Below are 16,658 nucleotides of genomic sequence, written 5' to 3' on the forward strand. Positions count from 1 at the left end.
CCCAGAGTGACCTAGCAAGTTGTTGGTGATTGGATGTGGGAAAAACAATTGATATGGTGATCCATGAACCATAATTGGTAGCCGAGTATCCCTGGCATTTTTGGCATACAGAAGCAGGAGTTCGGGATTACGGTTTTCCCTTCAGACATTGAGTTTGTTGACATGATATAACTGGGGCGGCTTTCTCTAGCGTCCTAATGTATCTTGTTGGTGAGAGTGGAAATGCAACTTCTGTAGCAGCACCATCACACAACTGGAACGTAAGCAGATTACAGACCTGTTTACATTACATTACACCCAGCATCTACTGCTTGATTATCTTTATATTGTGACAACGGTTTGATGTGCACTGATCTAGCATTCACCCACAAAGAGGCAGGAGGACACTGGTGAGTATTACCCTTTTTTCTAACCATCTAGAAGCACCGCCTTGATGCTGTCTTCTCTTAGTCCATTTGGCCAAATACTTCAAATAATAATAATAATAATTTATCATTTATATAGTGCTACGAACCCTCAGGTAGCTGAGCGTTGCTTATTATTATGAACAGGGACAGTGTGTGGTGCTCATTTATCAACCTAGGATGGATGAAAGGTTGAGTTTGGCTCTGCCCGGATTCGAACCTGCATCAGCAGGCTCTGCACAGATGTCAAAGTGAGCACTCTACTCGCTGTGCTATCTGCAAATAGTTTTGTGACTATGGCATGTGAGTTTAGGTGGTGGCACAAATGCCAAGATAGCATATTGGGTATTGAGCTTTTCCCACACACTGGTCTAGGCCTCTGGGGGGATTGCAGTTGATGTGGAGGCTCTGGGCCACCTGCGGGTGTTTGTTCTTGTGGACCTTTGCCTGGAAAGCCTACCGCCTTGTTGCTTTACTCTCGCTGGGTTACTTTCTTGCAGCATTTCGACATCCTTCATGCACTTCCAGTCACATGTGTGCGCAGGGACTGTTATCCCAGACCGTTTAGGGTCTCATATTCGAGTTGCCCGTAATTCGGCAGTGGGGACCTTTTACGTTTGTACTTTAGTGTAGACAGGTCCTTGCCACCGAAATGTCCTCATATGCACAGTGAAGTAGAGAAGGGGAGTGTAAAAAGCTGGCATGCATGCTTGTACACCGCCCTTATAGCATTGCAGGCAGCGTTTACAATGGACTCCTATGGAGGGTATCGGCTTTTTGCTGGTGCAAAAAGTTGCCCGATTCCATAGGAATCCCCAGCGTTTGAGCCAGCATGAAAATGCATGCTGGCGCAAATGCTGAAGTATTTGTATGGTGGAGAGGAAGGGGGCGTCAGAATCGTAAGTTACCATCTGCCCCTCCTCTCTGCCATGCAACTGTATGAAAATGGGGCGTAACATACATGTGGGCTCCTTACTGTTCTAGATAGCCTTCAAAACACGTTGTGGCCTAAGACCCTTTTTGCTAATAAAATGGGTATACACCTATCATTAAACAAATCAAAAATCAATTTCCCATGAATGTATAGTTTTACCCCAAACATAACGTTACTGAAAGTGACTACAAAAAAATCTTTCATTTTGGATTTAGGAAGAAAAAACAAATCTACCAAAAAGAAACTCTGGTGCAGTCAGTGTTGTACGTGTAACCTTATAGCAGTTCAATGCTGCAAGGCCACAAATGCAATTACTCTGCATTTCACTGACTCTGCAGTGCTGTAGCACTCTCTCTCTCGCGCGTGCAGGCTGCAGGCGTGCGTGCACGTGACATGCTGTCTAGCTTGCATCAAGAGGTGATGCGTGCAGTGGGTGTGTCAGGTGCTCTCCGTCCTTCTGCGCAACATTTCTATTACTTAAGGCGCGAGGTGGGCCTGGGGGGCTGCATTTAGCGTCACTTGCCCTGAAAGGCGGACAGTTATAAAATGGATGAGGGCAGACATTTGCATTCAGCTGAGTGGTCGCCAGGCCATAATGGGGTGATTTGTAATCAGAGGCGCTTGGGTCTGGTGAGTGGGAGGAGGGTGGGGGATGGAGGGGGGGGCTTCGAACGAGACGCAGACGCATCTGAGGAGCGCGCGAGAGAGAGTGGGAGAGGGAGACGATTTGCAAGCAACAGCGAAATGAGATGGTAAGAGATACCGGTCTCTTTATGCGCAAGAAAGCGGAAGCATGACCGGCCTGTCTAGCATAAGTAGATTAATTAAAGGTAATGTAATAAGGCGGGTCTGGTCAGGGCAAGCTTGGCGATGACTGGCTGATGTAAGCCCATGAAAGTCTATCACTCTGCAGAGCACGCATGCTGCCTATTGATGCTTTTTTTTTGTTCTTTGTCCGTGGCCAGGGCGCCCTTTTTTAAAAGTTTTGTTTTTATTTTTTAAATTATGGTTTTGATTTCCCACTTGCTTAATACCCCCCCACCCCCAGCGTGATTGCTAATACGGAGTACCATGTTAATGTGTTCAGAGGCTAAAGGACACATACAGCCTGACTTTAGATCATTCATGGTAATTCGATCCAGTGTAACTGTAGCCAGACACACACACTATTTGCGGTGCAGATCTGACCACATGAGTATCTAACTCACTCAGCCTGTCACAATAGTCCATTCTACAGAGTTATGTGTAATAGCTGTACCCACTGTTTATTTCTCGAGGTGGCATTTTTAAGGGGCACCTAAGGAGAACATTGAAAGTAGGAAGACATGTGGAATGTATCGTCTTCAAATAGTGTTGAATTTCTTCAGGAACTGATATTATCTCATGGACCCATTATAGAGCTCCTCTCAGCCAATTAAAATGCTCGGGATGCAGTCTATAATCTCTGCTAGAGCCCACATTGCAAAAAAATACCTAATCCCCCACACTAGCGTGAGATGGGGGTTTAGATTCTATTAAAGACAGGGAGGCGAATATTATGTGTTCAATCTTTACTCTGACATCACACCAGCAAAGAAGAAAAACTTTTGTATAAAACATTTTGAAGAAAATTTCAACACAATTTCAACAAACAATATATAACATATCCCAATCCAAAATGGAGGACAGGTCATACCTTCAGGGTAACCAATGGGCATTGAGCCAGTTCCATAAATGTCCCTTCCTCTAACACCAACTCCTCTTTCTGATGCTGTCCTTCCTTGGAAATTCACTGCAGCAATCCTCCGCGTAGCACCAGGAGCAATGATTCCATGTAACCAGGCGAACTTGAACTCTCGCAACTGAACTTGAACCAATCTCCTTAAAGCAGGACCTCTCACCCGAAATCTGAAATAACCAGAACACAAGTAAGTAAGGGTGGGTGGGCTAATATTCGCCTCCTTGTCTTTAATAGAATCTAAACCCCCATCTCACGCTAGTGTAGGGGATTAGGTATTCTATGGCAAGACAGGAGGCTCCTATTATGCAAGTTCAAAGCCCTTGCAGAACATTAACAGCTACATGAGCAATGTGTTTATGATAAAACGTTTTGAAAGTTGACTCTCTTGACCAATCAGCTGCTTTAAGGATCTGTTCTAGGCTGCCGCCCAAAAAGGCAGGTTTAGAGGCCATAGCACCCCAGACAGAATGGGGACCAAAAGAGGAAGTGTCAACTCCCGCCTCCCGCATGACCCATTTAATCCATCTGGCCAAAGTGGAAGGGGATACTGGTTTATGGGGCTTCCTATAGGAAATCAGCAGCTGAGAGGTATTAAGAGGCCGCTGACTCTCCGTTTTCAACTCAAAACATTTCAAACATGTTATAACACACAATTTATTGGTTTCAGGGAAGGCTGGATAAGATATTGAGGAAGTCATACACTTTGTTCTTCGTGAAACAAAAAAGGTAACTCCTTGAGGAGTAAACATTTTATTATCTACATCTAAAGCTCTGATATCTGACACTCTTTTAATAGACACCAGGCCCAACAGCATTGCTAACTTGGAGAAAAGTTGTTGTAAAGACAGATCCTCATTAGGGGGCCAGGCTCTAAAGAGATCTAATACCAAATGAACATCCCAAAGAACTGAATACCTAGGCTTTGGAGGGATCTTGATACGAATAGACTTGAGGGCTCTTCACACTAAAAAATGTCTACCTACCGGTTCCCCTTTTACCAAAAGGTGTCCTGCTGAGATAGCAGACCTGAAGCCATTAATGGTTCTATAAGCTTTGCCTTCTTTAAATGAATCCACAAAAAAATGAACCACCTCTACAGGAGGGGCAGAAATGGGATCGAGGTGCCTAACCACACACCAGCTAACCCAGCGGTTCCAAGCTGAAGAGTATCCCAACTTGGTAGAGGGGGCCCAAGAGTCTCTGATGACTGAAATAGAGTCCTGCGAAAGTCCTCGGAAGCACCAGGAAGCGCTGAAATCTTCCATGCCATAAGGGAGAGGTGCCCCTGAAGGACCAACTCGTGGTCTTCTTCAAAATGTTTTTCTTCCCAGGTTCATTAGTAACTGCGGATGAAAGGGAAGAAGACAAGGAATGTCTACTGAGAGCTCTAGGAGAGCCAGAAACCAAATCTGAGAAGGCCAAAAGGGGGTTAGTATCACTAGCATGACTTCTTGTCTGCAAACTTGAACCAATACTTTGGCTTTCATTGCAAAGGGAGGGAAGGCGTACAGCCTCTGACCTGACCAATCCTGTAGAAACGCATCGGTAGCTAGAGCACCAGGATCTGGTCTCAAACTGAAGAACCTGGGCACCTGACAATTTAGTCGCAAGGCAAACAGATCTACTGTAAACGGACCCCACAGGGATTCTATCCTGGCAAAGAGGCTCTTGTCTAACATTCAGTCGCTTTTGTCCTGAAGGTGTCTGGAGTTCCAATCCGCTACCTTGTTGCTGATCTCCGGAAGGTATTCTGCCCTTAAAACAATATTGCGGTCTAGACAAAAATGCCAAAATTCCTTTGCCAGATCCGCTAGGACCTTGGACCTGGTCACTCCCAAATGATTGACATATCTCACTGCTGAGACATTGTCCATGTGGAGGAGTACACAACAATTTCCCTGATCCTTGAGGAAACTCCGGACTGCCAAAGACCCCGCTAACAATTCCAGACAATTGATATGGAGCTCCTTCTCCCCCTCTGACCATTTTCCCCCGTGGAGACCTGACTCAACCTGGCTCCCCAACCTGCTCTGCTGGCATCGGACTCCAGAACTACATCTGGGGAGGGACCAAAAATTGCTTTGCCATTCCAGGCCTCCATGTGGTTGAGCCACCAAAGGTGTTCCAACCTGGCCTCTGGAGACAGCACCACCATCTGAGAAAGGTTGCATCTGAGAATAAGAAAGACATCTGCGAAGATGTCGAGCTTTCAGACGTTGCAATGCTCTGTAGTGAAGCGGGGCTGGGAAAATAGCTTGGATGGATGCTGACAACATCCCCACTATTCTGGCCAACAATTTGAGGGAGATCTTGTCCTTCTTGAGGATAACTCGGATCTCTTTCCTTATCTTGGCTAGTCTGCTGTATGCGAGGAGAAAGATGCAACCTTTTGAATCTATATCGAAGCCCAGAAACTGGATACATTGCGTAGGCTTCAATATGGATTTTTTTACATTTAACACAAACCCCAGGCTCTGAAGAAGAGTTGCCATAAACTCCAGATGAGAAAGCTGATGCTGAGAGTTCTGGGCTAACAGGGGCATGTCGTTGAGATATATAATGATTCGGATCCCTTTGGACCGGAGGAGAGCCATCACAGGCCTCATCAACTTGGTGACGCACCATGGAGCTGAGGACAGGCCGAACGGGAGGGAGGCAAATTGCCAAACCCGACCCCCCCCCCACTGAAACTGGAGAAACTCTTGGTGCGGAGGGAACACAGAAACCACTAGGTAAGCATCCTTGAGGTCCAGTTTGACCATCCAGTCTGCTGGTCGGAGGGTGTCTCTGAGAAGGTGAATTCCTTCCATCTTGAAGTGGTGGTATACTACAAAGGAATTGAGGGCTTTTAAGTTTATCACTGGGCGAAACCCCTGATCCGGTTTCGGAACTAGAAAAATGGAACTCAGAAACTGAGATGCCCTGTAAGAGGCCGGGACTACTGCTCCCTTGGAGATTAGGTCTTTGACCTCCATATCTATTAGAGACTGTTTTACCTTGTCCAAAACCAATGGATGGGGAGCAGATAACTGGACTGTCTGCAACACCCAGGGGTCCGAGGTGAGGTATTCCCACTGTGGGAGAAACCTGGCCAGTCTGCCCCCTAGGCCCTATGGGAAAAACTTTTAACAATCAAGAAAGTACCTGATGCTCCTCTGGACCTCCTGGTACCTCTTCTTCCACGTCCTCTCCAACCCGCATTTTTGCTGAGGGTAAAATTGGTTGTGCGCTCCCCAGAAGAGGAGGAATTCTGTGCTCCTCATGAGGCAAACTGACGGGGTGGGAATGGCCCTGGGAGAACCGGCCGGAAGAGCAGCCTCTTCCTCTTCCAGCCCTGGGGAAAACCTTTTGTGTATAAACCTTTTTTATGTTGGCCTGAGCTTTATGTAAAGCTGTAAAAGTGTGCACATACGCTGAAAGGTCCTTTAGAAAACTCCCTTTCAGACATATCGGCCAATTTTGAGTCTAGTCTCATCAGAAGAGACTTGCGCCTCTCTTTGGATACTGAGGCATTGGCGTTGCCGAGCAAGCAGACAGTCCTCTGTATCCAACCCCTTAAAACTTTAACATCCACAGGGGAATTGGAGGCTGCAGCCTCCTCGGCCATCTCAAATATTTGCGTCACAGGACCCAAAACATCTAGCAGCTTATCCTGGCAGCTATGCCAGGCCTTGTCAACCCCTTTTCTGCGGTCTTAACCCTTCTGAGCCAGAAAAACCACCATAGGTTGATCTATTTCGGGAGTACAAACCACCTTGTCCTACAGGACTGGCCTAGGGCATTTCGGACCTTAACTTTCTCCTGTTCCCCTTAGGCAGCGGACGCCTGATCCAATATTCAAGGAAAGAGGCAATCTCCTGAGAGGGTTGCCACTCTGCCGATCTAGGGTGCAATGTGAGGGCTGGGTCAAAAAATGGAACCCCATTAACATCTAGCATAGGGACATTCTGTGCAGGGACATTATCCACCTTCTTCTTATGCCTCTTAGGGGGCGAATCTGAATCCTTAGAAGACTCTGAGGTAGAAATAGGTATAAGGGATACCGCTGCAGGGAGCTGCGCGTATGATGGCCAGGGGTTCGAGGAAAGGGGTTGCTGGGACTCATCTCGCCTGCGCTTCTGAGCTCTGCTAGGGGAAGACTCCGGGGACGTGACAGGGCAAGGACCGAGTTGTCCTGAGATGTGTTTAGTTTTCATGGTGCATTTTTTGGGGGGCTGAGGCTCGACAGAGGGACCAGCACGCTGAGAGGGGTGAAAATCCGCAATGCAGTTAATCAGTCTGTCAAACGCAGAGGCTAGCGTATTGTTAAGACCTGACAAGGCTGAATCCAGGGAAGACTGGATAGCCTGTGCCACAGACGGTTGACTTGACTGGTCTACCCCATTATCTGTTTTCTTAGAAGGCCGAACCTGCATACTGGCATCCGCTGAAGCTGGGACCACATTCTTTCCCATGACAGTCTTATCCATATTTAGTCACCACAGAAGTGTAAACTTCCAACCACCAAAGCCGAGCAGGCTGCGTGCACTAGCGCCAAATTAGCCGAGCAGGCTAAATAATAACTGCATACACCCTATCTGGGTGTCAGAAAACCGGTGACAGCCGAGCAGGCTATTATTCAAACCACCCTAGTAGGGTGACAGGAGTGGAGGCTAGAACACTGTAAATGGAAAAATCACTGAGGGAACACACAAAATGGGAGGGCTTCTGCTCCTCACCCTTAACAAGGGAATGTCCCAGAAGAACAGGCCTAGCCTGCTTGCCCCTCAATCCATACGCGAGCAGCATATACAAATAAACACACGCGACGCGTGTGGAGCACAATGCCAGTAAGAATCACTTAATTACAGCGACGCGCGTCTGCAAGAAGCAAGCTTCCTCAAACCGACCGCTCGCGTAATAGGCCCGGCTTCCGAAAAAGAGCACGCTGGCTCCCGCCGGTAACTATAAACAAAACCCTCTCAAGAGGGAGAAAAGCATGCCACGCGTCGCTGCCTGGGTTGAAAAGGGCAGGCGACGCGAACAAATTAAATGAACGCAGCGCGAATGCCGCTTTGACAGGAAAATGAACAATGTAACAATTAACCAGCGGGCGCTCCACACGGAGCGTCGACACAATGTAACCCTCTGACTAGAGGTCAGCGTTCGAGCGCAAACACGTCTTCAGCACAGTAATGCAACAATCAAAGAAATTACAATTTCTAACAGTATCAAGACATAAATGACCAAAGCTCTTTCAACATGACATAAAGTAGCACTCTAAACTCCCTGTAACCAACAGTAAGGCACGAACTAGGAGGAGTGACTTAGCTGTGTTTGTCAGCAGCAAAGAAAGAGGAGTTGGTGTTAGAGGAAGGGACATTTATGGAACTGGCTCAATGCCCATTGGTTACCCTGAGGGCATGACCTGTCCTCCATTTTGGATTGGGATATTTTATATATTGTTTGTTGAAATTGTGTTGAAATTTTCTTTAAAAAGTTTTATACAAAAGTTTTTCTTCTTTGCTGATGTGATGTCAGAGTAAAGATTGAATGCATAATAGGAGCCTCCTGTCTTCCCATAGAATCTGATTTGTGCAGCAGCCTGGCGAGCAGTACAGAAACAAAATATGCAAAGGTAAAGACGAGAATGTACAGTACAATTTCCCAAACACACAAAGACCAATGAAACACACAATGTGAAAAGTTGATTGTTATTAGTTTCAGGTTCATCATATTAACACTTTACTAATGTTATGTTGATTTATGCAGTGCAGCGCAACCATTTGCATCGTCCCCAGGGGCTCACATGGCTCTGCAAGAAAGTGGGTGGGGTCGGTTAGTGGGGGAAGAGGGATGGGATAGAGGTTGTGCTCTTCTGTTGGTGCTTGCAGAACTGGGAGAAACTGGCATCTGTGCGTGTCACATTTCTGAGTGTGCTTTGATTGTGTGCACTGGGATAACTGTGTCTGGAGGACAACGTCCAATGTCTCAGTTGTTTGTTATTTGTGGCAGTTTGTTGGGTGTGTGGCTTGTTTGTTTTGTGTGTAATAAGGCTAGCCAATGGGCATGTGTGGTACATGGGAGGTATGCAGGAGATGAGCGAGGAGCAGGGTTGGTGAGTTTGTTAATTTGGTCTTGTTTGTTTTATTGTCTGTTCCAGTGCTTGTGCTGTCTTGTGAATGCCTTACTTCTGTGGTGTGAGTTGTGTGAGGTGTCAGTTTTTATGCTTGTCTCGGTGTATTGAATCGTGTGTGATCATGTTTTCCATACAATACAAATCATTCCTTTTTATTTGCATAACTCAATGTAGTTATATTATTTTAGACCCCAGAAGGGTTGTTATTGGCTCAGGCAATAACCTTGGCATGCACCATCAATCCATGATAATGAGCCCTCCTTGGGTCTATAATGTTTTGATATAGCGCCGCAACATCCTGGGAAGAATGCTGAGTTTACAAAAATGTTGGTGGGGCCCAAAGTACATGGTCAGTTTTGAAAAGAAACCCTGATGTAGAGAAGTGAACGAAGTGTATGGGTGTGGAGAACAGATAATGCAGTTTGAGATATGACTAAATAATAGTTAATGACATTCTGTAGATTTTGACTAAGATCAAAGGGCGGCACTGCAATGCAATCCCTCCGCTTCTGAGCGCTGATTGCTGTGCTTCTGGAATATGCATAAGGTAGCTCCTGGGACAGTCTTTGTGGTGCTATAGAAAGGAACATAGAGGAGTGGACCCACAGTTTTCATCACTCTGAGAGCACACATCTTCTCTGTCCCTTATAAGGAGTGGTACTTCTGTGCCTACAGATTGGGAACTCCAGCCAAGCCTGTGTTGGAGAGCAATTTGCACATTTTGAATTCCCTCTCCACCAAGGGTCCAAATTACACCAACTGCACTGAGAATATATATACACCTCAATGCCATTATTTTCAGGAATGAGAGTACTTTTAAGTACAGTTTGCTGTGTGACTACTGAATTGATTGACACATACATGGTAATTCATAGAATTTTGCACAAAAGTGGCGCACGCGGCTGGTGTACAGTGTGTGCGTGCGAATGTCTGCGCCAGCCGCGTACGCTGAAATCGATTTCCGCGCACAGCATATTCATGGATTTTAGCCTCCAAAACCAGCCGTGGCGCAGAGTGGTGCAGCGACCCTGCAGCAATGCCAGTTACGCCCCCAAGAACGCCCTCGGGCAAGGAAAAGCCATCAAAATCCCCAATCCAGCGCAAAGGGCTGCGCTAACCCTGGACCAGTTTACAGGGCTGCCAAACAGCAAACGCCAAGCGGGGAACGTGTATTACTGGGGTTCGTGTGAAGTTTCACACGCGAAAGGACCTGTGCGAGTGGGGTACCTGTATAACTGGGGTTCGCGTGAAGTTTCACACACGATTGGAGCAGGGTACGTGTATTACAGGGTTCGCGGGAAGTTTCACATGCGAAAGGGCATGTGCGAGTGGGGTACGTGTATAACTGGGGTTCGCGGGAAGTTTCACCCGCAATTTCAGCAGGGTACGTGTATTACGGGGGTTAGCGGGAAGTCTCACATGCAATTGGATCTGGGTACGTGTATTTCGGGGGTGCACGGGAAGTTTCACACGCGAAAGGGCCTGTGCGAGTAGGGTACATGTATTCATGGGGTTCGTGTGAAGTTTTACACATGAAAGGGCCCTGTGCGAGTGGGGTACGTGTATTCCTGGGGTTCGCGTGATGTTTTACATGCAAAAGGGCAACGCCTGTGCGTGATACGTCACAGACACGCTTACGCGCTAAGGGCCTTTGGTCCAATGAAATCGCGTACGTGTGCTGACCCGCTTACGCGCTAAGGGTCTTTCCTCGAATTACACACTGACCTGCACATATTTCATGTGCCAAATCACTCCGTATCAAGCTGGCCACGCATAGACACACGGAAGACCACGCTCCTGCCCTGAAGGCCATTTTCCTGCCCCCCAGTGCCCTGAGTACGCTTCCACCTGCCATCTGCTGTTGCCTGACTGTCTGCTGCCCACGTGCCCTGCTATTTGGTGCCTGCACATCAGCCATCTGCAGGGGTCCAGTTGCTGTGTCCACCCCTGCTGGAACAGAAGACTCCCGACTGGGATACCATCGCTCCACAGCCCAGCCCCAGGACCCAGTTGCCCACCCACTCCTGCCTCTGGGGTTGCCATGTCGGGCACATCTCCATCTGGCACCACTGGCAACCCCCAGCCAGAGAGGCAGAGGGCCACCAGCTTCACTGCCACCGAAGTAGGTGTCCTGGTGGAGCGTGTCCTGGGGCATTATGATGCCCTCTTCGGAACATCACGTGCCAACAAGGAAGGACGGGAGAGGATCTGGGACGACGTAGTGGTTGCCATCAACACGGAGGGGGTGGCAACCCGCGACATCAAGCACATCAAGAAGCGCTGGGAGGACTTCAGGTCCAGGACCCTCCACAAGGCCCGGCACCTCGCCTAGGGGAGCCGGGCACGCATGAGTAACATCCAGATGAGGGTCCTGGAATGCCTAGGCACAGCGCTCCATGCCCAGATCCTTCGGAGGCAGACCCGTCTGGAGTTGAGCGGTAAGTGGCCAAGCATTGCTGTGTGAGACAGTGCATGTTGCAGTGTGCTGGTAGTCTCATGCTTGCCTGTATATGTGACATAGGCCATGCATGGATGTGTGTGTGCAGGGACATCATGGTCATGCATGTGAGACCAGTTATCTGTGAACCACATGTTGGTGCATGTGTTTTAATGCAACATGGGGAGCTCTATGCGGAATGCACACATGAAAGCATGGGTGTCTCTGTTCCTGGACATGAAGGGGGGGTGAGGAATGGGTGCTGATGTCATGTACATGTATGGTGCACATGTGTGTGTGTGTGTGTGTGCCTGAGAAGTGTGTGTGTGACCTTGAAACGCCATGGATGCATGTGACTTTGAAGGCAACATCTTGGTTTACAGGGGCCCTTCTACAGGGATGTTGATGTTGATTGCAGGCGCCAGGACTGTTTCTGCATCTGTGTTGCGTGCATTCACCCATGTGTTGTGGAATGACAGGATGGAAGTGACATTTGACAGTGCCACTCATGTGTTATTGCTTCCTGTCTAGGGTATTTTGTACTGTACCCTGATGCTTGTGTTTTATGTCTCTTTCTACGCAGCATCAAGTGAAGAAGAGGGCTGAGACGGCGCTGTGGAGCGAAGCGGCGGGGATGCCTCCACTGGGCGGCGACGCAAAGCCCAGCCACATTCCCAGGAATTACCATCATCCGGGAGCGAGGGGGCTGGTGCTGCGTCTGCCACAATGGCTGTGGCGGAAGGGCCGGGTGAGCCCCCACAGGGGCTTCCAATGGCAGAAGACGGTGTGGAGACATCCAGGTTGGTGGTCTCCACAGAGGAGGAGGAGCCCGCTACTGAGCCGCACATGGGGCCTGGTGGGGTAATACCACTGGTGCAAGTGGTGCAGTCCAGGGCCAGGGTCAGGAGGCAGCACAGGTCACCGCAGAGGGGCCTGTGCATGTCGCTGTCCCTGACCCTGTGACTGCACCACCATGCACCAGCAGGGAGGCCCCGTCCCAGGCCTGTCCGCAGGTAGGGGAGAGTGCCATGTCATATGCCTCTCCACTACCTGTGGACGAGGAGTCCCACAAACGTATGGGCTCCGCCCTGGTTGGTGGGTTCCTACATGTGTCGTGCACTCTGGCGGACCTCTCCTCCTCTGTGGAGACTATGCGCCAGTCGTTCTCCACACCGTCTTCTGGCCCAGATTCCACCAGGGCCCCCTGTGGACCTGGCCCGACCAACACAGCCAGCTTGGTGGAGCTCACATCCCTGCCACAGTCGGGAGTGGGCGGCCCAGCAGGGGCGGACACCACAACTGGAGACCAGCTGACGGAGGATGTGCAGGCACCATCAGACACGGCACATGGACAGCAGCAGCAGGAGCAGGCTCTAGGTGGGAACAATGATGGCTCGGGGACATCAACATCGGAGGGGCAGGCATCGGCCAGAGCGCAGGAGGACCCAGGAATGGGAGTGTCTTCCGTGTGGCACTGGTTGGGCCAGCAGATAGGTGCGGAGCGGCGGCAGGCGGAAAAGGCGCGGCTCACCCTGGTCAGGACGGAGTTCTCCATGTGTCGGACTTTGAGGCGGGCAGAGTGCCTCGAGGCAACTCGCAGGGAGTTGGAACAGGCCATGAGTGCCTCCCTGCAAGACCTCGGAGCCAGAACAGAGGCCCGCCTCCGGCAAATAGACATGGAGTTCGATGATGCCCTGGCCCGGGACACCACAGAGTGAGCCGCTGGACTTGCCCGCCGCCATTGTACATAGTTAGATAGTGTTAGGTTTCCTTTAGTTTTTTCTTTATTTTGGTTGTGCTTGGACAATGCACCAAGTTTTTGTTGTTGGGTGTCCTGACCCACGTTTGAGCTATCATGCTGCAACATTTGGTGCTGTGGGCTTAGAAAATCCAAGATGGCCAGAAAGCCCACAAGTGCGCCAGAATCCAGGAGAACCACGCAGTTTGTGCGCACACCAAAATGGTTACCTCACTTGCCACCCACACAGTAGCCTGAAACCAATGGGAATGGCAATGCTGATTGCCAAAAGCAACCTAGAATTGTGGGGAATTCATTTTCTTAAATCCCAAAAATGGGTGCATTACCAGTACTTACCACTATCAGAAAGCCGGCGTTTTAAAACAACACCAGACTTTTTTTTTTGTGTAAAACTGAATAAATGAACCCAAAGCAGGCCAAAGAAAGACTTACTGAGAGGTGGATACAATGTAAAGTTATATTCTGAAGTGACTTGAATGTTCATAACAAGACTGGCTGAGCTCTGCAGGTCTGCAGCAGCCTAACTGAAACTGGATTTAAAACTACCAAAAATCGAAAATGTTTAAATTAACTGAGTGACCTACTTTTGAGTGGCACATAGTTTGTCACTGTTGAAATGTCATAGTTTTGAACTTAGAATCAGCATTCTAGCTGCATATGTAAACATTGTCTTGACTTAAACTGGGTAACTAAAAGTGACATTTTATCTGAAACCTGGCTTAATGAAACTGAATTCTGCCCACCAGCTACCCCCGACAGGAGTTGAGACTTGCACAACAGCTGTGTTCCCAGGCCTAGCTGCCTTTTGCTGTTCCCACCAAAAGGGATATGACACTTTTCTGATTGAATTACCTGGGCTCTGCAGGAAATTGAACAAAGCCCTGTCCTGACTCAGGCAAATGTTTTATTATGGGGGCCGTAAAAGTGGCTTCCTCCTGGAAGGAAAGGGGAGGAGCACTGCCTGTGAGAGCAAGCTGGCTTGGCAGAACTGGAAAAAACAGAAATTGAACCTTGTGCTGGGGGGAAACCACATCCCTGTAGCCAGAATATGGTTTTAGAAAAAGACGAATAACTCATAGTACGGACTTGTCATAATTACTTAAATGATACCATAATTCTTGTGATTTTTCTGTGCACATTTGAAGACCTGGTAGGACCAGGTGGTATGTTCAGGGGGGTTTTAGCGGAAAAGAGGATATTACTCTAAATGTATGTATGTTAAAATTCTGACACTCCACCACCTAATGCCCACACACCATGGGCACATCTGTGTAAATGCGGGGAAAAATCCAATATTGGTAACCCGCCTAAAAGTGAAATATGTTGCCATTTTTGAACCCAAGCTCCTAGGAAGAGCAGATTTGGGACAGAGACTACCTCATGTGATAGGTAATATGTACATGCAATGACAAACCACTATGTATTTGAGAAGTCTGTATTTGAATCGAATATAGATTTGTGGGCAAACTGACCAGGGGAGGATCCTCTGACCCATAAAACCTACAGCATCACTCTGACTCACAGTTCCTTCCCCAATCATGGGAGAGGGGAGAATTGGGCCAATGGGCAGTTGAGAGAGGGGCTGGCTAGTGATGCTGCACACACACCCACTTTCAAAACACATAAAAGCAGACAGTCAGGACAGATAGGGACATTCAATTCCATTTGCTGCAACGCGTTCTGCCGGACCACACAACATCCAGAAGATACTAGATTCAACACTTAGACTTTGAAACTCCACCGAACTTGATTCAGAACTCAAAGCAAGGGCCTAAACCCACAAACTGAGAACTCTTCTCAGTGGGCCTCAGCATCCAGCAAACCTAACAGCGATAGCAGCATCCAGGAGCCGTGCAGATCAGCGCTGGGTCCAGAGAAAGCTGTGCAGAAAGATCCAGAAGCAGTGCTGTACCCAGAGAAAGCAGAGCAGTATCCAGAACCAGAGGCAGAGCAGAGCTGACCCAGACCGCTGTGCGCAGAGACCGTCCGTGGCGAGTGAAGAAAACCTGACCAGATCCGTGGCGAGGCCCATTCTATTTCTAAATTTATTGTGAGTACCTAGCAGAACTGTGCAGAACCAATCTCTTAGTTAAAATAATATAATTCAATCTATTTTAATCTAACCAGAACTGTCTCCTAACTGTCACCTGTCATTTGCAAAGCTGTCACCTGTCATTTCTAGTTGCTATCTGTAACTTGTCACTTTGAACTTTTAAAATTTCAAATCTGAAAAACGACCTTTACCATATCGCTCATATCTCCGTGACCGTTTGTCTTAGAGACTCGCAGTAACTTTCCTCTGAAAGCTGGGAATCTTGGCTTTTCAACGGACCTAGAACCGCATTCCTATTCCCTATACTTTTGCGGCAATCGCGAAAAACGCACTCGCAAATTTTACCGCGATTTGCAAATTTCTCCACGTGTGAAAACAGAAGCTTACTTGCTTTCATTTGCCAAAAATTCGTTTAACCTGCCAATCATTCCTAGACCGTTGCTGAAGTAAGCCTGAACTTATTTAAACCAACTAATCCTCAACCTGAACCTCCAGAGGGAATTAAAATCATTTTAGCACATTTTCCAATATATTGCTATCACATTTTAAAGCATTTTGAGCCTGTGTAAAACTCATATCTATTCTCCTCTAAGCTTGCTGGGAAACTGGAACTCTGTATTTCATTGCGATTGTATACCTGAACCGTGTGCTCTTCCTTCCATCTCCTTACATTGTATAGGGGGGGTGAATTGCCACAAAGGGAAAGTGATTACCTTGTCTTTTGTGAAACCATATCAGTTTATTTTCTATACTGCATTTCATTCATTCAAGCTTGCATTTCCTTGAACCCTATAAGCATTCTCTACCACATTATTCTTCTGTCCCTATTTACCAGTCTGCTACCTTATCCATTTCATGTCAACTCCTTAGTGATTATAAAGAAGTGTGCTAGTGCCGGACTATCCATTATTGATTACTGCTCAGATTAAGTGTGATATTCAATTATTAATTATCATAAAGTGTGATATATATATATCTATTGTTTAAATTATCAAATAAACCTTTTAACTTGCAAAACAGAACTACTTCTTGGCTCAGTGGGGTCAGGGGGATTCCAAGAGAGGGGTGTTATATAGGGGTAGTCATCCAGAACGCATGAACTGGACATAAAGATATATCAATAAGGGTTTCCATTCAGTATCCCAGACTAGGCATTGACTTAGCTGTAGTGTTGAATTGAATCCTCTTACATTGTATATAGTTTTTTATTAGGTAGTATTTTTGATAGGTTTC

This window comes from Ambystoma mexicanum, chromosome 5q, assembly GCF_040938575.1.
Source record: "Ambystoma mexicanum isolate Mex_15411 chromosome 5q, UKY_AmexF1_1, whole genome shotgun sequence".
Taxonomy (NCBI): domain Eukaryota; kingdom Metazoa; phylum Chordata; class Amphibia; order Caudata; family Ambystomatidae; genus Ambystoma; species Ambystoma mexicanum.